This window comes from Oncorhynchus clarkii, chromosome 21, assembly GCF_045791955.1.
Source record: "Oncorhynchus clarkii lewisi isolate Uvic-CL-2024 chromosome 21, UVic_Ocla_1.0, whole genome shotgun sequence".
Classification (NCBI taxonomy): domain Eukaryota; kingdom Metazoa; phylum Chordata; class Actinopteri; order Salmoniformes; family Salmonidae; genus Oncorhynchus; species Oncorhynchus clarkii.
The window spans coordinates 31,270,366-31,295,610 of NC_092167.1; the positions used below are offsets into that span (position 1 = coordinate 31,270,366).

The 25,245-nt window shown below is 40.9% G+C and overlaps 22 non-coding genes across 22 annotated transcripts; all 22 read left to right on the top strand.

Annotated features, from left to right (window-relative positions):
- Nucleotides 1-364: 364 nt before the first annotated feature.
- trnan-guu (transfer RNA asparagine (anticodon GUU)) lies at nucleotides 365-438 on the top strand. Its single transcript has one exon. It is a non-coding gene; the product is annotated as a tRNA-Asn (tRNA).
- A 1,095-nt stretch (nucleotides 439-1,533) lies between these two features.
- trnan-guu (transfer RNA asparagine (anticodon GUU)) lies at nucleotides 1,534-1,607 on the top strand. Its single transcript has one exon. It is a non-coding gene; the product is annotated as a tRNA-Asn (tRNA).
- Nucleotides 1,608-2,702: 1,095 nt separating this feature from the next.
- On the top strand, nucleotides 2,703-2,776 carry trnan-guu (transfer RNA asparagine (anticodon GUU)). The gene has a single exon. It is a non-coding gene; the product is annotated as a tRNA-Asn (tRNA).
- Nucleotides 2,777-3,871: 1,095 nt separating this feature from the next.
- On the top strand, nucleotides 3,872-3,945 carry trnan-guu (transfer RNA asparagine (anticodon GUU)). Its single transcript has one exon. It is a non-coding gene; the product is annotated as a tRNA-Asn (tRNA).
- A 1,095-nt stretch (nucleotides 3,946-5,040) lies between these two features.
- Nucleotides 5,041-5,114, top strand: trnan-guu (transfer RNA asparagine (anticodon GUU)). Its single transcript has one exon. It is a non-coding gene; the product is annotated as a tRNA-Asn (tRNA).
- A 1,095-nt stretch (nucleotides 5,115-6,209) lies between these two features.
- Nucleotides 6,210-6,283, top strand: trnan-guu (transfer RNA asparagine (anticodon GUU)). The gene has a single exon. It is a non-coding gene; the product is annotated as a tRNA-Asn (tRNA).
- Nucleotides 6,284-7,378: 1,095 nt separating this feature from the next.
- On the top strand, nucleotides 7,379-7,452 carry trnan-guu (transfer RNA asparagine (anticodon GUU)). The gene has a single exon. It is a non-coding gene; the product is annotated as a tRNA-Asn (tRNA).
- Nucleotides 7,453-8,547: 1,095 nt separating this feature from the next.
- trnan-guu (transfer RNA asparagine (anticodon GUU)) lies at nucleotides 8,548-8,621 on the top strand. Its single transcript has one exon. It is a non-coding gene; the product is annotated as a tRNA-Asn (tRNA).
- A 1,099-nt stretch (nucleotides 8,622-9,720) lies between these two features.
- On the top strand, nucleotides 9,721-9,794 carry trnan-guu (transfer RNA asparagine (anticodon GUU)). The gene has a single exon. It is a non-coding gene; the product is annotated as a tRNA-Asn (tRNA).
- A 1,095-nt stretch (nucleotides 9,795-10,889) lies between these two features.
- On the top strand, nucleotides 10,890-10,963 carry trnan-guu (transfer RNA asparagine (anticodon GUU)). Its single transcript has one exon. It is a non-coding gene; the product is annotated as a tRNA-Asn (tRNA).
- A 1,095-nt stretch (nucleotides 10,964-12,058) lies between these two features.
- On the top strand, nucleotides 12,059-12,132 carry trnan-guu (transfer RNA asparagine (anticodon GUU)). Its single transcript has one exon. It is a non-coding gene; the product is annotated as a tRNA-Asn (tRNA).
- Nucleotides 12,133-13,227: 1,095 nt separating this feature from the next.
- Nucleotides 13,228-13,301, top strand: trnan-guu (transfer RNA asparagine (anticodon GUU)). Its single transcript has one exon. It is a non-coding gene; the product is annotated as a tRNA-Asn (tRNA).
- A 1,095-nt stretch (nucleotides 13,302-14,396) lies between these two features.
- Nucleotides 14,397-14,470, top strand: trnan-guu (transfer RNA asparagine (anticodon GUU)). The gene has a single exon. It is a non-coding gene; the product is annotated as a tRNA-Asn (tRNA).
- Nucleotides 14,471-15,567: 1,097 nt separating this feature from the next.
- On the top strand, nucleotides 15,568-15,641 carry trnan-guu (transfer RNA asparagine (anticodon GUU)). The gene has a single exon. It is a non-coding gene; the product is annotated as a tRNA-Asn (tRNA).
- A 1,101-nt stretch (nucleotides 15,642-16,742) lies between these two features.
- Nucleotides 16,743-16,816, top strand: trnan-guu (transfer RNA asparagine (anticodon GUU)). Its single transcript has one exon. It is a non-coding gene; the product is annotated as a tRNA-Asn (tRNA).
- A 1,097-nt stretch (nucleotides 16,817-17,913) lies between these two features.
- On the top strand, nucleotides 17,914-17,987 carry trnan-guu (transfer RNA asparagine (anticodon GUU)). The gene has a single exon. It is a non-coding gene; the product is annotated as a tRNA-Asn (tRNA).
- A 1,095-nt stretch (nucleotides 17,988-19,082) lies between these two features.
- On the top strand, nucleotides 19,083-19,156 carry trnan-guu (transfer RNA asparagine (anticodon GUU)). Its single transcript has one exon. It is a non-coding gene; the product is annotated as a tRNA-Asn (tRNA).
- A 1,095-nt stretch (nucleotides 19,157-20,251) lies between these two features.
- On the top strand, nucleotides 20,252-20,325 carry trnan-guu (transfer RNA asparagine (anticodon GUU)). Its single transcript has one exon. It is a non-coding gene; the product is annotated as a tRNA-Asn (tRNA).
- Nucleotides 20,326-21,420: 1,095 nt separating this feature from the next.
- trnan-guu (transfer RNA asparagine (anticodon GUU)) lies at nucleotides 21,421-21,494 on the top strand. The gene has a single exon. It is a non-coding gene; the product is annotated as a tRNA-Asn (tRNA).
- A 1,095-nt stretch (nucleotides 21,495-22,589) lies between these two features.
- Nucleotides 22,590-22,663, top strand: trnan-guu (transfer RNA asparagine (anticodon GUU)). Its single transcript has one exon. It is a non-coding gene; the product is annotated as a tRNA-Asn (tRNA).
- Nucleotides 22,664-23,758: 1,095 nt separating this feature from the next.
- trnan-guu (transfer RNA asparagine (anticodon GUU)) lies at nucleotides 23,759-23,832 on the top strand. The gene has a single exon. It is a non-coding gene; the product is annotated as a tRNA-Asn (tRNA).
- A 1,095-nt stretch (nucleotides 23,833-24,927) lies between these two features.
- On the top strand, nucleotides 24,928-25,001 carry trnan-guu (transfer RNA asparagine (anticodon GUU)). Its single transcript has one exon. It is a non-coding gene; the product is annotated as a tRNA-Asn (tRNA).
- The last annotated feature ends 244 nt before the right edge of the window (nucleotides 25,002-25,245 follow it).

The following is a 25,245-nucleotide window of genomic DNA, read 5'->3' on the forward strand; positions in this document are numbered from 1 at the left end:
GTCCCCTAATTATTTTTGAATGGGCTTGGCGATTATATATTACATTTGTGAAAATGCAGTTGTTTAAAATATATATTTATCATAATATATTTGTGATTGTGGCTGAATTTACTCCTGCCAGATGCCTTTTAATATAATGTTGCGCTGACGAACATTGCGCTACATCTTTGCCCTTTTAAGGCCATTCAAAAAGCTAACAAACATTAGAAAACTACAGGGCTACTTCCTTGAAAATGTTGCTGCACTTTCGATGCACGTTAACACAACCATTGGAACAAAGTGTTGTTGTTTCGTAAACTCCATGTTCAGTTGGATGAGAGCACAAATGGCCAGCGATCTAGCGTCAGTATTAAATACACCACAAGTCTCTGTGGCGCAATTGGTTAGCGCGTTAGACTGTTAATCTAAAGGTTGGTGGTTCGAGCCCACCCAGGGACGACAGTTTTCAGTTTGTTGTGCTCCATGATGTCGATGTGACTACCTGTTATGAGATTCCTGTTAAATTGCCGTGCTGAGGGTCAATGCCAACACAAGCCTCTCTCGTGCAATCAGTTAGCGTGTTTGACTGTCAATCTAAAGGTTGGTGCTTTGACACCACCCAGGGATGACATTTTTCAGATTGTGGAGATGTGAACTGACCCTTCCTGACTTGGCGTGAGCTTCCATGAGACTTTGGCCTGCTGAGGGTCAGTATAACCACAAGTCTCTGTGGTGCAATTTGTTGGCGCGTTAGACTGTTAATTTAAAAGTTGGTGATTTGAGCCCACCCAGGGATGCTGTCTTTCTATTTCTAGTGATATGGAAGACCTTCCTGGCCTTACAGTAAGCTTGCTTTTGACCTGCTGTGTTTCCTGTTGTAACATGTGATTGGTGTGTTGTTGAACATGAAAGATGACAAGTTACTATACCTACTGGTAAAATGGCTGTCAATGGTCTCTGATCTTCTGTTACTCAATAGCTTGATCATTCTGTGTTCTCCAAGGAACATATCATTTATTCTTATTAATCTGGCTAGTATGACAACGTAAATGATGTCAATCTGGTATGAAAAAACATATTATTTATATTTATCTCGCGAGAAGGACAATGTTGGTCCAGTGTGTTTGTGTGTAAATGTATGCCTATACGCCATGAAAGTGACTAGCCACTTCATCATTCTTCCGGAGTCAGTCCCCTAATTATTTTTGAATGGGCTTGGCGATTATATATTACATTTGTGAAAATGCAGTTGTTTAAAATATATATTTATCATAATATATTTGTGATTGTGGCTGAATTTACTCCTGCCAGATGCCTTTTAATATAATGTTGCGCTGACGAACATTGCGCTACATCTTTGCCCTTTTAAGGCCATTCAAAAAGCTAACAAACATTAGAAAACTACAGGGCTACTTCCTTGAAAATGTTGCTGCACTTTCGATGCACGTTAACACAACCATTGGAACAAAGTGTTGTTGTTTCGTAAACTCCATGTTCAGTTGGATGAGAGCACAAATGGCCAGCGATCTAGCGTCAGTATTAAATACACCACAAGTCTCTGTGGCGCAATTGGTTAGCGCGTTAGACTGTTAATCTAAAGGTTGGTGGTTCGAGCCCACCCAGGGACGACAGTTTTCAGTTTGTTGTGCTCCATGATGTCGATGTGACTACCTGTTATGAGATTCCTGTTAAATTGCCGTGCTGAGGGTCAATGCCAACACAAGCCTCTCTCGTGCAATCAGTTAGCGTGTTTGACTGTCAATCTAAAGGTTGGTGCTTTGACACCACCCAGGGATGACATTTTTCAGATTGTGGAGATGTGAACTGACCCTTCCTGACTTGGCGTGAGCTTCCATGAGACTTTGGCCTGCTGAGGGTCAGTATAACCACAAGTCTCTGTGGTGCAATTTGTTGGCGCGTTAGACTGTTAATTTAAAAGTTGGTGATTTGAGCCCACCCAGGGATGCTGTCTTTCTATTTCTAGTGATATGGAAGACCTTCCTGGCCTTACAGTAAGCTTGCTTTTGACCTGCTGTGTTTCCTGTTGTAACATGTGATTGGTGTGTTGTTGAACATGAAAGATGACAAGTTACTATACCTACTGGTAAAATGGCTGTCAATGGTCTCTGATCTTCTGTTACTCAATAGCTTGATCATTCTGTGTTCTCCAAGGAACATATCATTTATTCTTATTAATCTGGCTAGTATGACAACGTAAATGATGTCAATCTGGTATGAAAAAACATATTATTTATATTTATCTCGCGAGAAGGACAATGTTGGTCCAGTGTGTTTGTGTGTAAATGTATGCCTATACGCCATGAAAGTGACTAGCCACTTCATCATTCTTCCGGAGTCAGTCCCCTAATTATTTTTGAATGGGCTTGGCGATTATATATTACATTTGTGAAAATGCAGTTGTTTAAAATATATATTTATCATAATATATTTGTGATTGTGGCTGAATTTACTCCTGCCAGATGCCTTTTAATATAATGTTGCGCTGACGAACATTGCGCTACATCTTTGCCCTTTTAAGGCCATTCAAAAAGCTAACAAACATTAGAAAACTACAGGGCTACTTCCTTGAAAATGTTGCTGCACTTTCGATGCACGTTAACACAACCATTGGAACAAAGTGTTGTTGTTTCGTAAACTCCATGTTCAGTTGGATGAGAGCACAAATGGCCAGCGATCTAGCGTCAGTATTAAATACACCACAAGTCTCTGTGGCGCAATTGGTTAGCGCGTTAGACTGTTAATCTAAAGGTTGGTGGTTCGAGCCCACCCAGGGACGACAGTTTTCAGTTTGTTGTGCTCCATGATGTCGATGTGACTACCTGTTATGAGATTCCTGTTAAATTGCCGTGCTGAGGGTCAATGCCAACACAAGCCTCTCTCGTGCAATCAGTTAGCGTGTTTGACTGTCAATCTAAAGGTTGGTGCTTTGACACCACCCAGGGATGACATTTTTCAGATTGTGGAGATGTGAACTGACCCTTCCTGACTTGGCGTGAGCTTCCATGAGACTTTGGCCTGCTGAGGGTCAGTATAACCACAAGTCTCTGTGGTGCAATTTGTTGGCGCGTTAGACTGTTAATTTAAAAGTTGGTGATTTGAGCCCACCCAGGGATGCTGTCTTTCTATTTCTAGTGATATGGAAGACCTTCCTGGCCTTACAGTAAGCTTGCTTTTGACCTGCTGTGTTTCCTGTTGTAACATGTGATTGGTGTGTTGTTGAACATGAAAGATGACAAGTTACTATACCTACTGGTAAAATGGCTGTCAATGGTCTCTGATCTTCTGTTACTCAATAGCTTGATCATTCTGTGTTCTCCAAGGAACATATCATTTATTCTTATTAATCTGGCTAGTATGACAACGTAAATGATGTCAATCTGGTATGAAAAAACATATTATTTATATTTATCTCGCGAGAAGGACAATGTTGGTCCAGTGTGTTTGTGTGTAAATGTATGCCTATACGCCATGAAAGTGACTAGCCACTTCATCATTCTTCCGGAGTCAGTCCCCTAATTATTTTTGAATGGGCTTGGCGATTATATATTACATTTGTGAAAATGCAGTTGTTTAAAATATATATTTATCATAATATATTTGTGATTGTGGCTGAATTTACTCCTGCCAGATGCCTTTTAATATAATGTTGCGCTGACGAACATTGCGCTACATCTTTGCCCTTTTAAGGCCATTCAAAAAGCTAACAAACATTAGAAAACTACAGGGCTACTTCCTTGAAAATGTTGCTGCACTTTCGATGCACGTTAACACAACCATTGGAACAAAGTGTTGTTGTTTCGTAAACTCCATGTTCAGTTGGATGAGAGCACAAATGGCCAGCGATCTAGCGTCAGTATTAAATACACCACAAGTCTCTGTGGCGCAATTGGTTAGCGCGTTAGACTGTTAATCTAAAGGTTGGTGGTTCGAGCCCACCCAGGGACGACAGTTTTCAGTTTGTTGTGCTCCATGATGTCGATGTGACTACCTGTTATGAGATTCCTGTTAAATTGCCGTGCTGAGGGTCAATGCCAACACAAGCCTCTCTCGTGCAATCAGTTAGCGTGTTTGACTGTCAATCTAAAGGTTGGTGCTTTGACACCACCCAGGGATGACATTTTTCAGATTGTGGAGATGTGAACTGACCCTTCCTGACTTGGCGTGAGCTTCCATGAGACTTTGGCCTGCTGAGGGTCAGTATAACCACAAGTCTCTGTGGTGCAATTTGTTGGCGCGTTAGACTGTTAATTTAAAAGTTGGTGATTTGAGCCCACCCAGGGATGCTGTCTTTCTATTTCTAGTGATATGGAAGACCTTCCTGGCCTTACAGTAAGCTTGCTTTTGACCTGCTGTGTTTCCTGTTGTAACATGTGATTGGTGTGTTGTTGAACATGAAAGATGACAAGTTACTATACCTACTGGTAAAATGGCTGTCAATGGTCTCTGATCTTCTGTTACTCAATAGCTTGATCATTCTGTGTTCTCCAAGGAACATATAATTTATTCTTATTAATCTGGCTAGTATGACAACGTAAATGATGTCAATCTGGTATGAAAAAACATATTATTTATATTTATCTCGCGAGAAGGACAATGTTGGTCCAGTGTGTTTGTGTGTAAATGTATGCCTATACGCCATGAAAGTGACTAGCCACTTCATCATTCTTCCGGAGTCAGTCCCCTAATTATTTTTGAATGGGCTTGGCGATTATATATTACATTTGTGAAAATGCAGTTGTTTAAAATATATATTTATCATAATATATTTGTGATTGTGGCTGAATTTACTCCTGCCAGATGCCTTTTAATATAATGTTGCGCTGACGAACATTGCGCTACATCTTTGCCCTTTTAAGGCCATTCAAAAAGCTAACAAACATTAGAAAACTACAGGGCTACTTCCTTGAAAATGTTGCTGCACTTTCGATGCACGTTAACACAACCATTGGAACAAAGTGTTGTTGTTTCGTAAACTCCATGTTCAGTTGGATGAGAGCACAAATGGCCAGCGATCTAGCGTCAGTATTAAATACACCACAAGTCTCTGTGGCGCAATTGGTTAGCGCGTTAGACTGTTAATCTAAAGGTTGGTGGTTCGAGCCCACCCAGGGACGACAGTTTTCAGTTTGTTGTGCTCCATGATGTCGATGTGACTACCTGTTATGAGATTCCTGTTAAATTGCCGTGCTGAGGGTCAATGCCAACACAAGCCTCTCTCGTGCAATCAGTTAGCGTGTTTGACTGTCAATCTAAAGGTTGGTGCTTTGACACCACCCAGGGATGACATTTTTCAGATTGTGGAGATGTGAACTGACCCTTCCTGACTTGGCGTGAGCTTCCATGAGACTTTGGCCTGCTGAGGGTCAGTATAACCACAAGTCTCTGTGGTGCAATTTGTTGGCGCGTTAGACTGTTAATTTAAAAGTTGGTGATTTGAGCCCACCCAGGGATGCTGTCTTTCTATTTCTAGTGATATGGAAGACCTTCCTGGCCTTACAGTAAGCTTGCTTTTGACCTGCTGTGTTTCCTGTTGTAACATGTGATTGGTGTGTTGTTGAACATGAAAGATGACAAGTTACTATACCTACTGGTAAAATGGCTGTCAATGGTCTCTGATCTTCTGTTACTCAATAGCTTGATCATTCTGTGTTCTCCAAGGAACATATAATTTATTCTTATTAATCTGGCTAGTATGACAACGTAAATGATGTCAATCTGGTATGAAAAAACATATTATTTATATTTATCTCGCGAGAAGGACAATGTTGGTCCAGTGTGTTTGTGTGTAAATGTATGCCTATACGCCATGAAAGTGACTAGCCACTTCATCATTCTTCCGGAGTCAGTCCCCTAATTATTTTTGAATGGGCTTGGCGATTATATATTACATTTGTGAAAATGCAGTTGTTTAAAATATATATTTATCATAATATATTTGTGATTGTGGCTGAATTTACTCCTGCCAGATGCCTTTTAATATAATGTTGCGCTGACGAACATTGCGCTACATCTTTGCCCTTTTAAGGCCATTCAAAAAGCTAACAAACATTAGAAAACTACAGGGCTACTTCCTTGAAAATGTTGCTGCACTTTCGATGCACGTTAACACAACCATTGGAACAAAGTGTTGTTGTTTCGTAAACTCCATGTTCAGTTGGATGAGAGCACAAATGGCCAGCGATCTAGCGTCAGTATTAAATACACCACAAGTCTCTGTGGCGCAATTGGTTAGCGCGTTAGACTGTTAATCTAAAGGTTGGTGGTTCGAGCCCACCCAGGGACGACAGTTTTCAGTTTGTTGTGCTCCATGATGTCGATGTGACTACCTGTTATGAGATTCCTGTTAAATTGCCGTGCTGAGGGTCAATGCCAACACAAGCCTCTCTCGTGCAATCAGTTAGCGTGTTTGACTGTCAATCTAAAGGTTGGTGCTTTGACACCACCCAGGGATGACATTTTTCAGATTGTGGAGATGTGAACTGACCCTTCCTGACTTGGCGTGAGCTTCCATGAGACTTTGGCCTGCTGAGGGTCAGTATAACCACAAGTCTCTGTGGTGCAATTTGTTGGCGCGTTAGACTGTTAATTTAAAAGTTGGTGATTTGAGCCCACCCAGGGATGCTGTCTTTCTATTTCTAGTGATATGGAAGACCTTCCTGGCCTTACAGTAAGCTTGCTTTTGACCTGCTGTGTTTCCTGTTGTAACATGTGATTGGTGTGTTGTTGAACATGAAAGATGACAAGTTACTATACCTACTGGTAAAATGGCTGTCAATGGTCTCTGATCTTCTGTTACTCAATAGCTTGATCATTCTGTGTTCTCCAAGGAACATATAATTTATTCTTATTAATCTGGCTAGTATGACAACGTAAATGATGTCAATCTGGTATGAAAAAACATATTATTTATATTTATCTCGCGAGAAGGACAATGTTGGTCCAGTGTGTTTGTGTGTAAATGTATGCCTATACGCCATGAAAGTGACTAGCCACTTCATCATTCTTCCGGAGTCAGTCCCCTAATTATTTTTGAATGGGCTTGGCGATTATATATTACATTTGTGAAAATGCAGTTGTTTAAAATATATATTTATCATAATATATTTGTGATTGTGGCTGAATTTACTCCTGCCAGATGCCTTTTAATATAATGTTGCGCTGACGAACATTGCGCTACATCTTTGCCCTTTTAAGGCCATTCAAAAAGCTAACAAACATTAGAAAACTACAGGGCTACTTCCTTGAAAATGTTGCTGCACTTTCGATGCACGTTAACACAACCATTGGAACAAAGTGTTGTTGTTTCGTAAACTCCATGTTCAGTTGGATGAGAGCACAAATGGCCAGCGATCTAGCGTCAGTATTAAATACACCACAAGTCTCTGTGGCGCAATTGGTTAGCGCGTTAGACTGTTAATCTAAAGGTTGGTGGTTCGAGCCCACCCAGGGACGACAGTTTTCAGTTTGTTGTGCTCCATGATGTCGATGTGACTACCTGTTATGAGATTCCTGTTAAATTGCCGTGCTGAGGGTCAATGCCAACACAAGCCTCTCTCGTGCAATCAGTTAGCGTGTTTGACTGTCAATCTAAAGGTTGGTGCTTTGACACCACCCAGGGATGACATTTTTCAGATTGTGGAGATGTGAACTGACCCTTCCTGACTTGGCGTGAGCTTCCATGAGACTTTGGCCTGCTGAGGGTCAGTATAACCACAAGTCTCTGTGGTGCAATTTGTTGGCGCGTTAGACTGTTAATTTAAAAGTTGGTGATTTGAGCCCACCCAGGGATGCTGTCTTTCTATTTCTAGTGATATGGAAGACCTTCCTGGCCTTACAGTAAGCTTGCTTTTGACCTGCTGTGTTTCCTGTTGTAACATGTGATTGGTGTGTTGTTGAACATGAAAGATGACAAGTTACTATACCTACTGGTAAAATGGCTGTCAATGGTCTCTGATCTTCTGTTACTCAATAGCTTGATCATTCTGTGTTCTCCAAGGAACATATAATTTATTCTTATTAATCTGGCTAGTATGACAACGTAAATGATGTCAATCTGGTATGAAAAAACATATTATTTATATTTATCTCGCGAGAAGGACAATGTTGGTCCAGTGTGTTTGTGTGTAAATGTATGCCTATACGCCATGAAAGTGACTAGCCACTTCATCATTCTTCCGGAGTCAGTCCCCTAATTATTTTTGAATGGGCTTGGCGATTATATATTACATTTGTGAAAATGCAGTTGTTTAAAATATATATTTATCATAATATATTTGTGATTGTGGCTGAATTTACTCCTGCCAGATGCCTTTTAATATAATGTTGCGCTGACGAACATTGCGCTACATCTTTGCCCTTTTAAGGCCATTCAAAAAGCTAACAAACATTAGAAAACTACAGGGCTACTTCCTTGAAAATGTTGCTGCACTTTCGATGCACGTTAACACAACCATTGGAACAAAGTGTTGTTGTTTCGTAAACTCCATGTTCAGTTGGATGAGAGCACAAATGGCCAGCGATCTAGCGTCAGTATTAAATACACCACAAGTCTCTGTGGCGCAATTGGTTAGCGCGTTAGACTGTTAATCTAAAGGTTGGTGGTTCGAGCCCACCCAGGGACGACAGTTTTCAGTTTGTTGTGCTCCATGATGTCGATGTGACGTCCTACCTGTTATGAGATTCCTGTTAAATTGCCGTGCTGAGGGTCAATGCCAACACAAGCCTCTCTCGTGCAATCAGTTAGCGTGTTTGACTGTCAATCTAAAGGTTGGTGCTTTGACACCACCCAGGGATGACATTTTTCAGATTGTGGAGATGTGAACTGACCCTTCCTGACTTGGCGTGAGCTTCCATGAGACTTTGGCCTGCTGAGGGTCAGTATAACCACAAGTCTCTGTGGTGCAATTTGTTGGCGCGTTAGACTGTTAATTTAAAAGTTGGTGATTTGAGCCCACCCAGGGATGCTGTCTTTCTATTTCTAGTGATATGGAAGACCTTCCTGGCCTTACAGTAAGCTTGCTTTTGACCTGCTGTGTTTCCTGTTGTAACATGTGATTGGTGTGTTGTTGAACATGAAAGATGACAAGTTACTATACCTACTGGTAAAATGGCTGTCAATGGTCTCTGATCTTCTGTTACTCAATAGCTTGATCATTCTGTGTTCTCCAAGGAACATATAATTTATTCTTATTAATCTGGCTAGTATGACAACGTAAATGATGTCAATCTGGTATGAAAAAACATATTATTTATATTTATCTCGCGAGAAGGACAATGTTGGTCCAGTGTGTTTGTGTGTAAATGTATGCCTATACGCCATGAAAGTGACTAGCCACTTCATCATTCTTCCGGAGTCAGTCCCCTAATTATTTTTGAATGGGCTTGGCGATTATATATTACATTTGTGAAAATGCAGTTGTTTAAAATATATATTTATCATAATATATTTGTGATTGTGGCTGAATTTACTCCTGCCAGATGCCTTTTAATATAATGTTGCGCTGACGAACATTGCGCTACATCTTTGCCCTTTTAAGGCCATTCAAAAAGCTAACAAACATTAGAAAACTACAGGGCTACTTCCTTGAAAATGTTGCTGCACTTTCGATGCACGTTAACACAACCATTGGAACAAAGTGTTGTTGTTTCGTAAACTCCATGTTCAGTTGGATGAGAGCACAAATGGCCAGCGATCTAGCGTCAGTATTAAATACACCACAAGTCTCTGTGGCGCAATTGGTTAGCGCGTTAGACTGTTAATCTAAAGGTTGGTGGTTCGAGCCCACCCAGGGACGACAGTTTTCAGTTTGTTGTGCTCCATGATGTCGATGTGACTACCTGTTATGAGATTCCTGTTAAATTGCCGTGCTGAGGGTCAATGCCAACACAAGCCTCTCTCGTGCAATCAGTTAGCGTGTTTGACTGTCAATCTAAAGGTTGGTGCTTTGACACCACCCAGGGATGACATTTTTCAGATTGTGGAGATGTGAACTGACCCTTCCTGACTTGGCGTGAGCTTCCATGAGACTTTGGCCTGCTGAGGGTCAGTATAACCACAAGTCTCTGTGGTGCAATTTGTTGGCGCGTTAGACTGTTAATTTAAAAGTTGGTGATTTGAGCCCACCCAGGGATGCTGTCTTTCTATTTCTAGTGATATGGAAGACCTTCCTGGCCTTACAGTAAGCTTGCTTTTGACCTGCTGTGTTTCCTGTTGTAACATGTGATTGGTGTGTTGTTGAACATGAAAGATGACAAGTTACTATACCTACTGGTAAAATGGCTGTCAATGGTCTCTGATCTTCTGTTACTCAATAGCTTGATCATTCTGTGTTCTCCAAGGAACATATAATTTATTCTTATTAATCTGGCTAGTATGACAACGTAAATGATGTCAATCTGGTATGAAAAAACATATTATTTATATTTATCTCGCGAGAAGGACAATGTTGGTCCAGTGTGTTTGTGTGTAAATGTATGCCTATACGCCATGAAAGTGACTAGCCACTTCATCATTCTTCCGGAGTCAGTCCCCTAATTATTTTTGAATGGGCTTGGCGATTATATATTACATTTGTGAAAATGCAGTTGTTTAAAATATATATTTATCATAATATATTTGTGATTGTGGCTGAATTTACTCCTGCCAGATGCCTTTTAATATAATGTTGCGCTGACGAACATTGCGCTACATCTTTGCCCTTTTAAGGCCATTCAAAAAGCTAACAAACATTAGAAAACTACAGGGCTACTTCCTTGAAAATGTTGCTGCACTTTCGATGCACGTTAACACAACCATTGGAACAAAGTGTTGTTGTTTCGTAAACTCCATGTTCAGTTGGATGAGAGCACAAATGGCCAGCGATCTAGCGTCAGTATTAAATACACCACAAGTCTCTGTGGCGCAATTGGTTAGCGCGTTAGACTGTTAATCTAAAGGTTGGTGGTTCGAGCCCACCCAGGGACGACAGTTTTCAGTTTGTTGTGCTCCATGATGTCGATGTGACTACCTGTTATGAGATTCCTGTTAAATTGCCGTGCTGAGGGTCAATGCCAACACAAGCCTCTCTCGTGCAATCAGTTAGCGTGTTTGACTGTCAATCTAAAGGTTGGTGCTTTGACACCACCCAGGGATGACATTTTTCAGATTGTGGAGATGTGAACTGACCCTTCCTGACTTGGCGTGAGCTTCCATGAGACTTTGGCCTGCTGAGGGTCAGTATAACCACAAGTCTCTGTGGTGCAATTTGTTGGCGCGTTAGACTGTTAATTTAAAAGTTGGTGATTTGAGCCCACCCAGGGATGCTGTCTTTCTATTTCTAGTGATATGGAAGACCTTCCTGGCCTTACAGTAAGCTTGCTTTTGACCTGCTGTGTTTCCTGTTGTAACATGTGATTGGTGTGTTGTTGAACATGAAAGATGACAAGTTACTATACCTACTGGTAAAATGGCTGTCAATGGTCTCTGATCTTCTGTTACTCAATAGCTTGATCATTCTGTGTTCTCCAAGGAACATATAATTTATTCTTATTAATCTGGCTAGTATGACAACGTAAATGATGTCAATCTGGTATGAAAAAACATATTATTTATATTTATCTCGCGAGAAGGACAATGTTGGTCCAGTGTGTTTGTGTGTAAATGTATGCCTATACGCCATGAAAGTGACTAGCCACTTCATCATTCTTCCGGAGTCAGTCCCCTAATTATTTTTGAATGGGCTTGGCGATTATATATTACATTTGTGAAAATGCAGTTGTTTAAAATATATATTTATCATAATATATTTGTGATTGTGGCTGAATTTACTCCTGCCAGATGCCTTTTAATATAATGTTGCGCTGACGAACATTGCGCTACATCTTTGCCCTTTTAAGGCCATTCAAAAAGCTAACAAACATTAGAAAACTACAGGGCTACTTCCTTGAAAATGTTGCTGCACTTTCGATGCACGTTAACACAACCATTGGAACAAAGTGTTGTTGTTTCGTAAACTCCATGTTCAGTTGGATGAGAGCACAAATGGCCAGCGATCTAGCGTCAGTATTAAATACACCACAAGTCTCTGTGGCGCAATTGGTTAGCGCGTTAGACTGTTAATCTAAAGGTTGGTGGTTCGAGCCCACCCAGGGACGACAGTTTTCAGTTTGTTGTGCTCCATGATGTCGATGTGACTACCTGTTATGAGATTCCTGTTAAATTGCCGTGCTGAGGGTCAATGCCAACACAAGCCTCTCTCGTGCAATCAGTTAGCGTGTTTGACTGTCAATCTAAAGGTTGGTGCTTTGACACCACCCAGGGATGACATTTTTCAGATTGTGGAGATGTGAACTGACCCTTCCTGACTTGGCGTGAGCTTCCATGAGACTTTGGCCTGCTGAGGGTCAGTATAACCACAAGTCTCTGTGGTGCAATTTGTTGGCGCGTTAGACTGTTAATTTAAAAGTTGGTGATTTGAGCCCACCCAGGGATGCTGTCTTTCTATTTCTAGTGATATGGAAGACCTTCCTGGCCTTACAGTAAGCTTGCTTTTGACCTGCTGTGTTTCCTGTTGTAACATGTGATTGGTGTGTTGTTGAACATGAAAGATGACAAGTTACTATACCTACTGGTAAAATGGCTGTCAATGGTCTCTGATCTTCTGTTACTCAATAGCTTGATCATTCTGTGTTCTCCAAGGAACATATAATTTATTCTTATTAATCTGGCTAGTATGACAACGTAAATGATGTCAATCTGGTATGAAAAAACATATTATTTATATTTATCTCGCGAGAAGGACAATGTTGGTCCAGTGTGTTTGTGTGTAAATGTATGCCTATACGCCATGAAAGTGACTAGCCACTTCATCATTCTTCCGGAGTCAGTCCCCTAATTATTTTTGAATGGGCTTGGCGATTATATATTACATTTGTGAAAATGCAGTTGTTTAAAATATATATTTATCATAATATATTTGTGATTGTGGCTGAATTTACTCCTGCCAGATGCCTTTTAATATAATGTTGCGCTGACGAACATTGCGCTACATCTTTGCCCTTTTAAGGCCATTCAAAAAGCTAACAAACATTAGAAAACTACAGGGCTACTTCCTTGAAAATGTTGCTGCACTTTCGATGCACGTTAACACAACCATTGGAACAAAGTGTTGTTGTTTCGTAAACTCCATGTTCAGTTGGATGAGAGCACAAATGGCCAGCGATCTAGCGTCAGTATTAAATACACCACAAGTCTCTGTGGCGCAATTGGTTAGCGCGTTAGACTGTTAATCTAAAGGTTGGTGGTTCGAGCCCACCCAGGGACGACAGTTTTCAGTTTGTTGTGCTCCATGATGTCGATGTGACTACCTGTTATGAGATTCCTGTTAAATTGCCGTGCTGAGGGTCAATGCCAACACAAGCCTCTCTCGTGCAATCAGTTAGCGTGTTTGACTGTCAATCTAAAGGTTGGTGCTTTGACACCACCCAGGGATGACATTTTTCAGATTGTGGAGATGTGAACTGACCCTTCCTGACTTGGCGTGAGCTTCCATGAGACTTTGGCCTGCTGAGGGTCAGTATAACCACAAGTCTCTGTGGTGCAATTTGTTGGCGCGTTAGACTGTTAATTTAAAAGTTGGTGATTTGAGCCCACCCAGGGATGCTGTCTTTCTATTTCTAGTGATATGGAAGACCTTCCTGGCCTTACAGTAAGCTTGCTTTTGACCTGCTGTGTTTCCTGTTGTAACATGTGATTGGTGTGTTGTTGAACATGAAAGATGACAAGTTACTATACCTACTGGTAAAATGGCTGTCAATGGTCTCTGATCTTCTGTTACTCAATAGCTTGATCATTCTGTGTTCTCCAAGGAACATATAATTTATTCTTATTAATCTGGCTAGTATGACAACGTAAATGATGTCAATCTGGTATGAAAAAACATATTATTTATATTTATCTCGCGAGAAGGACAATGTTGGTCCAGTGTGTTTGTGTGTAAATGTATGCCTATACGCCATGAAAGTGACTAGCCACTTCATCATTCTTCCGGAGTCAGTCCCCTAATTATTTTTGAATGGGCTTGGCGATTATATATTACATTTGTGAAAATGCAGTTGTTTAAAATATATATTTATCATAATATATTTGTGATTGTGGCTGAATTTACTCCTGCCAGATGCCTTTTAATATAATGTTGCGCTGACGAACATTGCGCTACATCTTTGCCCTTTTAAGGCCATTCAAAAAGCTAACAAACATTAGAAAACTACAGGGCTACTTCCTTGAAAATGTTGCTGCACTTTCGATGCACGTTAACACAACCATTGGAACAAAGTGTTGTTGTTTCGTAAACTCCATGTTCAGTTGGATGAGAGCACAAATGGCCAGCGATCTAGCGTCAGTATTAAATACACCACAAGTCTCTGTGGCGCAATTGGTTAGCGCGTTAGACTGTTAATCTAAAGGTTGGTGGTTCGAGCCCACCCAGGGACGACAGTTTTCAGTTTGTTGTGCTCCATGATGTCGATGTGACTGTACCTGTTATGAGATTCCTGTTAAATTGCCGTGCTGAGGGTCAATGCCAACACAAGCCTCTCTCGTGCAATCAGTTAGCGTGTTTGACTGTCAATCTAAAGGTTGGTGCTTTGACACCACCCAGGGATGACATTTTTCAGATTGTGGAGATGTGAACTGACCCTTCCTGACTTGGCGTGAGCTTCCATGAGACTTTGGCCTGCTGAGGGTCAGTATAACCACAAGTCTCTGTGGTGCAATTTGTTGGCGCGTTAGACTGTTAATTTAAAAGTTGGTGATTTGAGCCCACCCAGGGATGCTGTCTTTCTATTTCTAGTGATATGGAAGACCTTCCTGGCCTTACAGTAAGCTTGCTTTTGACCTGCTGTGTTTCCTGTTGTAACATGTGATTGGTGTGTTGTTGAACATGAAAGATGACAAGTTACTATACCTACTGGTAAAATGGCTGTCAATGGTCTCTGATCTTCTGTTACTCAATAGCTTGATCATTCTGTGTTCTCCAAGGAACATATAATTTATTCTTATTAATCTGGCTAGTATGACAACGTAAATGATGTCAATCTGGTATGAAAAAACATATTATTTATATTTATCTCGCGAGAAGGACAATGTTGGTCCAGTGTGTTTGTGTGTAAATGTATGCCTATACGCCATGAAAGTGACTAGCCACTTCATCATTCTTCCGGAGTCAGTCCCCTAATTATTTTTGAATGGGCTTGGCGATTATATATTACATTTGTGAAAATGCAGTTGTTTAAAATATATATTTATCATAATATATTTGTGATTGTGGCTGAATTTACTCCTGCCAGATGCCTTTTAATATAATGTTGCGCTGACGAACATTGCGCTACATCTTTGCCCTTTTAAGGCCATTCAAAAAGCTAACAAACATTAGAAAACTACAGGGCTACTTCCTTGAAAATGTTGCTGCACTTTCGATGCACGTTAACACAACCATTGGAACAAAGTGTTGTTGTTTCGTAAACTCCATGTTCAGTTGGATGAGAGCACAAATGGCCAGCGATCTAGCGTCAGTATTAAATACACCACAAGTCTCTGTGGCGCAATTGGTTAGCGCGTTAGACTGTTAATCTAAAGGTTGGTGGTTCGAGCCCACCCAGGGACGACAGTTTTCAGTTTGTTGTGCTCCATGATGTCGATGTGACGTCCTGTACCTGTTATGAGATTCCTGTTAAATTGCCGTGCTGAGGGTCAATGCCAACACAAGCCTCTCTCGTGCAATCAGTTAGCGTGTTTGACTGTCAATCTAAAGGTTGGTGCTTTGACACCACCCAGGGATGACATTTTTCAGATTGTGGAGATGTGAACTGACCCTTCCTGACTTGGCGTGAGCTTCCATGAGACTTTGGCCTGCTGAGGGTCAGTATAACCACAAGTCTCTGTGGTGCAATTTGTTGGCGCGTTAGACTGTTAATTTAAAAGTTGGTGATTTGAGCCCACCCAGGGATGCTGTCTTTCTATTTCTAGTGATATGGAAGACCTTCCTGGCCTTACAGTAAGCTTGCTTTTGACCTGCTGTGTTTCCTGTTGTAACATGTGATTGGTGTGTTGTTGAACATGAAAGATGACAAGTTACTATACCTACTGGTAAAATGGCTGTCAATGGTCTCTGATCTTCTGTTACTCAATAGCTTGATCATTCTGTGTTCTCCAAGGAACATATAATTTATTCTTATTAATCTGGCTAGTATGACAACGTAAATGATGTCAATCTGGTATGAAAAAACATATTATTTATATTTATCTCGCGAGAAGGACAATGTTGGTCCAGTGTGTTTGTGTGTAAATGTATGCCTATACGCCATGAAAGTGACTAGCCACTTCATCATTCTTCCGGAGTCAGTCCCCTAATTATTTTTGAATGGGCTTGGCGATTATATATTACATTTGTGAAAATGCAGTTGTTTAAAATATATATTTATCATAATATATTTGTGATTGTGGCTGAATTTACTCCTGCCAGATGCCTTTTAATATAATGTTGCGCTGACGAACATTGCGCTACATCTTTGCCCTTTTAAGGCCATTCAAAAAGCTAACAAACATTAGAAAACTACAGGGCTACTTCCTTGAAAATGTTGCTGCACTTTCGATGCACGTTAACACAACCATTGGAACAAAGTGTTGTTGTTTCGTAAACTCCATGTTCAGTTGGATGAGAGCACAAATGGCCAGCGATCTAGCGTCAGTATTAAATACACCACAAGTCTCTGTGGCGCAATTGGTTAGCGCGTTAGACTGTTAATCTAAAGGTTGGTGGTTCGAGCCCACCCAGGGACGACAGTTTTCAGTTTGTTGTGCTCCATGATGTCGATGTGACTGTACCTGTTATGAGATTCCTGTTAAATTGCCGTGCTGAGGGTCAATGCCAACACAAGCCTCTCTCGTGCAATCAGTTAGCGTGTTTGACTGTCAATCTAAAGGTTGGTGCTTTGACACCACCCAGGGATGACATTTTTCAGATTGTGGAGATGTGAACTGACCCTTCCTGACTTGGCGTGAGCTTCCATGAGACTTTGGCCTGCTGAGGGTCAGTATAACCACAAGTCTCTGTGGTGCAATTTGTTGGCGCGTTAGACTGTTAATTTAAAAGTTGGTGATTTGAGCCCACCCAGGGATGCTGTCTTTCTATTTCTAGTGATATGGAAGACCTTCCTGGCCTTACAGTAAGCTTGCTTTTGACCTGCTGTGTTTCCTGTTGTAACATGTGATTGGTGTGTTGTTGAACATGAAAGATGACAAGTTACTATACCTACTGGTAAAATGGCTGTCAATGGTCTCTGATCTTCTGTTACTCAATAGCTTGATCATTCTGTGTTCTCCAAGGAACATATAATTTATTCTTATTAATCTGGCTAGTATGACAACGTAAATGATGTCAATCTGGTATGAAAAAACATATTATTTATATTTATCTCGCGAGAAGGACAATGTTGGTCCAGTGTGTTTGTGTGTAAATGTATGCCTATACGCCATGAAAGTGACTAGCCACTTCATCATTCTTCCGGAGTCAGTCCCCTAATTATTTTTGAATGGGCTTGGCGATTATATATTACATTTGTGAAAATGCAGTTGTTTAAAATATATATTTATCATAATATATTTGTGATTGTGGCTGAATTTACTCCTGCCAGATGCCTTTTAATATAATGTTGCGCTGACGAACATTGCGCTACATCTTTGCCCTTTTAAGGCCATTCAAAAAGCTAACAAACATTAGAAAACTACAGGGCTACTTCCTTGAAAATGTTGCTGCACTTTCGATGCACGTTAACACAACCATTGGAACAAAGTGTTGTTGTTTCGTAAACTCCATGTTCAGTTGGATGAGAGCACAAATGGCCAGCGATCTAGCGTCAGTATTAAATACACCACAAGTCTCTGTGGCGCAATTGGTTAGCGCGTTAGACTGTTAATCTAAAGGTTGGTGGTTCGAGCCCACCCAGGGACGACAGTTTTCAGTTTGTTGTGCTCCATGATGTCGATGTGACTACCTGTTATGAGATTCCTGTTAAATTGCCGTGCTGAGGGTCAATGCCAACACAAGCCTCTCTCGTGCAATCAGTTAGCGTGTTTGACTGTCAATCTAAAGGTTGGTGCTTTGACACCACCCAGGGATGACATTTTTCAGATTGTGGAGATGTGAACTGACCCTTCCTGACTTGGCGTGAGCTTCCATGAGACTTTGGCCTGCTGAGGGTCAGTATAACCACAAGTCTCTGTGGTGCAATTTGTTGGCGCGTTAGACTGTTAATTTAAAAGTTGGTGATTTGAGCCCACCCAGGGATGCTGTCTTTCTATTTCTAGTGATATGGAAGACCTTCCTGGCCTTACAGTAAGCTTGCTTTTGACCTGCTGTGTTTCCTGTTGTAACATGTGATTGGTGTGTTGTTGAACATGAAAGATGACAAGTTACTATACCTACTGGTAAAATGGCTGTCAATGGTCTCTGATCTTCTGTTACTCAATAGCTTGATCATTCTGTGTTCTCCAAGGAACATATCATTTATTCTTATTAATCTGGCTAGTATGACAACGTAAATGATGTCAATCTGGTATGAAAAAACATATTATTTATATTTATCTCGCGAGAAGGACAATGTTGGTCCAGTGTGTTTGTGTGTAAATGTATGCCTATACGCCATGAAAGTGACTAGCCACTTCATCATTCTTCCGGAGTCAGTCCCCTAATTATTTTTGAATGGGCTTGGCGATTATATATTACATTTGTGAAAATGCAGTTGTTTAAAATATATATTTATCATAATATATTTGTGATTGTGGCTGAATTTACTCCTGCCAGATGCCTTTTAATATAATGTTGCGCTGACGAACATTGCGCTACATCTTTGCCCTTTTAAGGCCATTCAAAAAGCTAACAAACATTAGAAAACTACAGGGCTACTTCCTTGAAAATGTTGCTGCACTTTCGATGCACGTTAACACAACCATTGGAACAAAGTGTTGTTGTTTCGTAAACTCCATGTTCAGTTGGATGAGAGCACAAATGGCCAGCGATCTAGCGTCAGTATTAAATACACCACAAGTCTCTGTGGCGCAATTGGTTAGCGCGTTAGACTGTTAATCTAAAGGTTGGTGGTTCGAGCCCACCCAGGGACGACAGTTTTCAGTTTGTTGTGCTCCATGATGTCGATGTGACTACCTGTTATGAGATTCCTGTTAAATTGCCGTGCTGAGGGTCAATGCCAACACAAGCCTCTCTCGTGCAATCAGTTAGCGTGTTTGACTGTCAATCTAAAGGTTGGTGCTTTGACACCACCCAGGGATGACATTTTTCAGATTGTGGAGATGTGAACTGACCCTTCCTGACTTGGCGTGAGCTTCCATGAGACTTTGGCCTGCTGAGGGTCAGTATAACCACAAGTCTCTGTGGTGCAATTTGTTGGCGCGTTAGACTGTTAATTTAAAAGTTGGTGATTTGAGCCCACCCAGGGATGCTGTCTTTCTATTTCTAGTGATATGGAAGACCTTCCTGGCCTTACAGTAAGCTTGCTTTTGACCTGCTGTGTTTCCTGTTGTAACATGTGATTGGTGTGTTGTTGAACATGAAAGATGACAAGTTACTATACCTACTGGTAAAATGGCTGTCAATGGTCTCTGATCTTCTGTTACTCAATAGCTTGATCATTCTGTGTTCTCCAAGGAACATATCATTTATTCTTATTAATCTGGCTAGTATGACAACGTAAATGATGTCAATCTGGTATGAAAAAACATATTATTTATATTTATCTCGCGAGAAGGACAATGTTGGTCCAGTGTGTTTGTGTGTAAATGTATGCCTATACGCCATGAAAGTGACTAGCCACTTCATCATTCTTCCGGAGTCAGTCCCCTAATTATTTTTGAATGGGCTTGGCGATTATATATTACATTTGTGAAAATGCAGTTGTTTAAAATATATATTTATCATAATATATTTGTGATTGTGGCTGAATTTACTCCTGCCAGATGCCTTTTAATATAATGTTGCGCTGACGAACATTGCGCTACATCTTTGCCCTTTTAAGGCCATTCAAAAAGCTAACAAACATTAGAAAACTACAGGGCTACTTCCTTGAAAATGTTGCTGCACTTTCGATGCACGTTAACACAACCATTGGAACAAAGTGTTGTTGTTTCGTAAACTCCATGTTCAGTTGGATGAGAGCACAAATGGCCAGCGATCTAGCGTCAGTATTAAATACACCACAAGTCTCTGTGGCGCAATTGGTTAGCGCGTTAGACTGTTAATCTAAAGGTTGGTGGTTCGAGCCCACCCAGGGACGACAGTTTTCAGTTTGTTGTGCTCCATGATGTCGATGTGACTACCTGTTATGAGATTCCTGTTAAATTGCCGTGCTGAGGGTCAATGCCAACACAAGCCTCTCTCGTGCAATCAGTTAGCGTGTTTGACTGTCAATCTAAAGGTTGGTGCTTTGACACCACCCAGGGATGACATTTTTCAGATTGTGGAGATGTGAACTGACCCTTCCTGACTTGGCGTGAGCTTCCATGAGACTTTGGCCTGCTGAGGGTCAGTATAACCACAAGTCTCTGTGGTGCAATTTGTTGGCGCGTTAGACTGTTAATTTAAAAGTTGGTGATTTGAGCCCACCCAGGGATGCTGTCTTTCTATTTCTAGTGATATGGAAGACCTTCCTGGCCTTACAGTAAGCTTGCTTTTGACCTGCTGTGTTTCCTGTTGTAACATGTGATTGGTGTGTTGTTGAACATGAAAGATGACAAGTTACTATACCTACTGGTAAAATGGCTGTCAATGGTCTCTGATCTTCTGTTACTCAATAGCTTGATCATTCTGTGTTCTCCAAGGAACATATCATTTATTCTTATTAATCTGGCTAGTATGACAACGTAAATGATGTCAATCTGGTATGAAAAAACATATTATTTATATTTATCTCGCGAGAAGGACAATGTTGGTCCAGTGTGTTTGTGTGTAAATGTATGCCTATACGCCATGAAAGTGACTAGCCACTTCATCATTCTTCCGGAGTCAGTCCCCTAATTATTTTTGAATGGGCTTGGCGATTATATATTACATTTGTGAAAATGCAGTTGTTTAAAATATATATTTATCATAATATATTTGTGATTGTGGCTGAATTTACTCCTGCCAGATGCCTTTTAATATAATGTTGCGCTGACGAACATTGCGCTACATCTTTGCCCTTTTAAGGCCATTCAAAAAGCTAACAAACATTAGAAAACTACAGGGCTACTTCCTTGAAAATGTTGCTGCACTTTCGATGCACGTTAACACAACCATTGGAACAAAGTGTTGTTGTTTCGTAAACTCCATGTTCAGTTGGATGAGAGCACAAATGGCCAGCGATCTAGCGTCAGTATTAAATACACCACAAGTCTCTGTGGCGCAATTGGTTAGCGCGTTAGACTGTTAATCTAAAGGTTGGTGGTTCGAGCCCACCCAGGGACGACAGTTTTCAGTTTGTTGTGCTCCATGATGTCGATGTGACTACCTGTTATGAGATTCCTGTTAAATTGCCGTGCTGAGGGTCAATGCCAACACAAGCCTCTCTCGTGCAATCAGTTAGCGTGTTTGACTGTCAATCTAAAGGTTGGTGCTTTGACACCACCCAGGGATGACATTTTTCAGATTGTGGAGATGTGAACTGACCCTTCCTGACTTGGCGTGAGCTTCCATGAGACTTTGGCCTGCTGAGGGTCAGTATAACCACAAGTCTCTGTGGTGCAATTTGTTGGCGCGTTAGACTGTTAATTTAAAAGTTGGTGATTTGAGCCCACCCAGGGATGCTGTCTTTCTATTTCTAGTGATATGGAAGACCTTCCTGGCCTTACAGTAAGCTTGCTTTTGACCTGCTGTGTTTCCTGTTGTAACATGTGATTGGTGTGTTGTTGAACATGAAAGATGACAAGTTACTATACCTACTGGTAAAATGGCTGTCAATGGTCTCTGATCTTCTGTTACTCAATAGCTTGATCATTCTGTGTTCTCCAAGGAACATATCATTTATTCTTATTAATCTGGCTAGTATGACAACGTAAATGATGTCAATCTGGTATGAAAAAACATATTATTTATATTTATCTCGCGAGAAGGACAATGTTGGTCCAGTGTGTTTGTGTGTAAATGTATGCCTATACGCCATGAAAGTGACTAGCCACTTCATCATTCTTCCGGAGTCAGTCCCCTAATTATTTTTGAATGGGCTTGGCGATTATATATTACATTTGTGAAAATGCAGTTGTTTAAAATATATATTTATCATAATATATTTGTGATTGTGGCTGAATTTACTCCTGCCAGATGCCTTTTAATATAATGTTGCGCTGACGAACATTGCGCTACATCTTTGCCCTTTTAAGGCCATTCAAAAAGCTAACAAACATTAGAAAACTACAGGGCTACTTCCTTGAAAATGTTGCTGCACTTTCGATGCACGTTAACACAACCATTGGAACAAAGTGTTGTTGTTTCGTAAACTCCATGTTCAGTTGGATGAGAGCACAAATGGCCAGCGATCTAGCGTCAGTATTAAATACACCACAAGTCTCTGTGGCGCAATTGGTTAGCGCGTTAGACTGTTAATCTAAAGGTTGGTGGTTCGAGCCCACCCAGGGACGACAGTTTTCAGTTTGTTGTGCTCCATGATGTCGATGTGACTACCTGTTATGAGATTCCTGTTAAATTGCCGTGCTGAGGGTCAATGCCAACACAAGCCTCTCTCGTGCAATCAGTTAGCGTGTTTGACTGTCAATCTAAAGGTTGGTGCTTTGACACCACCCAGGGATGACATTTTTCAGATTGTGGAGATGTGAACTGACCCTTCCTGACTTGGCGTGAGCTTCCATGAGACTTTGGCCTGCTGAGGGTCAGTATAACCACAAGTCTCTGTGGTGCAATTTGTTGGCGCGTTAGACTGTTAATTTAAAAGTTGGTGATTTGAGCCCACCCAGGGATGCTGTCTTTCTATTTCTAGTGATATGGAAGACCTTCCTGGCCTTACAGTAAGCTTGCTTTTGACCTGCTGTGTTTCCTGTTGTAACATGTGATTGGTGTGTTGTTGAACATGAAAGATGACAAGTTACTATACCTACTGGTAAAATGGCTGTCAATGGTCTCTGATCTTCTGTTACTCAATAGCTTGATCATTCTGTGTTCTCCAAGGAACATATCATTTATTCTTATTAATCTGGCTAGTATGACAACGTAAATGATGTCAATCTGGTATGAAAAAACATATTATTTATATTTATCTCGCGAGAAGGACAATGTTGGTCCAGTGTGTTTGTGTGTAAATGTATGCCTATACGCCATGAAAGTGACTAGCCACTTCATCATTCTTCCGGAGTCAGTCCCCTAATTATTTTTGAATGGGCTTGGCGATTATATATTACATTTGTGAAAATGCAGTTGTTTAAAATATATATTTATCATAATATATTTGTGATTGTGGCTGAATTTACTCCTGCCAGATGCCTTTTAATATAATGTTGCGCTGACGAACATTGCGCTACATCTTTGCCCTTTTAAGGCCATTCAAAAAGCTAACAAACATTAGAAAACTACAGGGCTACTTCCTTGAAAATGTTGCTGCACTTTCGATGCACGTTAACACAACCATTGGAACAAAGTGTTGTTGTTTCGTAAACTCCATGTTCAGTTGGATGAGAGCACAAATGGCCAGCGATCTAGCGTCAGTATTAAATACACCACAAGTCTCTGTGGCGCAATTGGTTAGCGCGTTAGACTGTTAATCTAAAGGTTGGTGGTTCGAGCCCACCCAGGGACGACAGTTTTCAGTTTGTTGTGCTCCATGATGTCGATGTGACTACCTGTTATGAGATTCCTGTTAAATTGCCGTGCTGAGGGTCAATGCCAACACAAGCCTCTCTCGTGCAATCAGTTAGCGTGTTTGACTGTCAATCTAAAGGTTGGTGCTTTGACACCACCCAGGGATGACATTTTTCAGATTGTGGAGATGTGAACTGACCCTTCCTGACTTGGCGTGAGCTTCCATGAGACTTTGGCCTGCTGAGGGTCAGTATAACCACAAGTCTCTGTGGTGCAATTTGTTGGCGCGTTAGACTGTTAATTTAAAAGTTGGTGATTTGAGCCCACCCAGGGATGCTGTCTTTCTATTTCTAGTGATATGGAAGACCTTCCTGGCTTTACAGTAAGCTTGCTTTTGACCTGCTGTGTTTCCTGTTGTAACATGTGATTGGTGTGTTGTTGAACATGAAAGATGACAAGTTACTATACCTACTGGTAAAATGGCTGTCAATGGTCTCTGATCTTCTGTTACTCAATAGCTTGATCATTCTGTGTTCTCCAAGGAACATATCATTTATTCTTATTAATCTGGCAGGTATGACAGCGTAAATGATGTCAATCTGGTATGAAAAAACATATTATTTATATTTATCTCGCGAGAAGGACAATGTTGGTCCAGTGTGTTTGTGTGTAAATGTATGCCTATACGCCATGAAAGTGACTAGCCACTTCATCATTCTTCCGGAGTCAGTCCCCTAATTATTTTTGAATGGGCTTGGCGATTATATATTACATTTGTGAAAATGCAGTTGTTTAAAATATATATTTATCATAATATATTTGTGATTGTGGCTGAATTTACTCCTGCCAGATGCCTTTTAATATAATGTTGCGCTGACGAACATTGCGCTACATCTTTGCCCTTTTAAGGCCATTCAAAAAGCTAACAAACATTAGAAAACTACAGGGCTACTTCCTTGAAAATGTTGCTGCACTTTCGATGCACGTTAACACAACCATTGGAACAAAGTGTTGTTGTTTCGTAAACTCCATGTTCAGTTGGATGAGAGCACAAATGGCCAGCGATCTAGCGTCAGTATTAAATACACCACAAGTCTCTGTGGCGCAATTGGTTAGCGCGTTAGACTGTTAATCTAAAGGTTGGTGGTTCGAGCCCACCCAGGGACGACAGTTTTCAGTTTGTTGTGCTCCATGATGTCGATGTGACTACCTGTTATGAGATTCCTGTTAAATTGCCGTGCTGAGGGTCAATGCCAACACAAGCCTCTCTCGTGCAATCAGTTAGCGTGTTTGACTGTCAATCTAAAGGTTGGTGCTTTGACACCACCCAGGGATGACATTTTTCAGATTGTGGAGATGTGAACTGACCCTTCCTGACTTGGCGTGAGCTTCCATGAGACTTTGGCCTGCT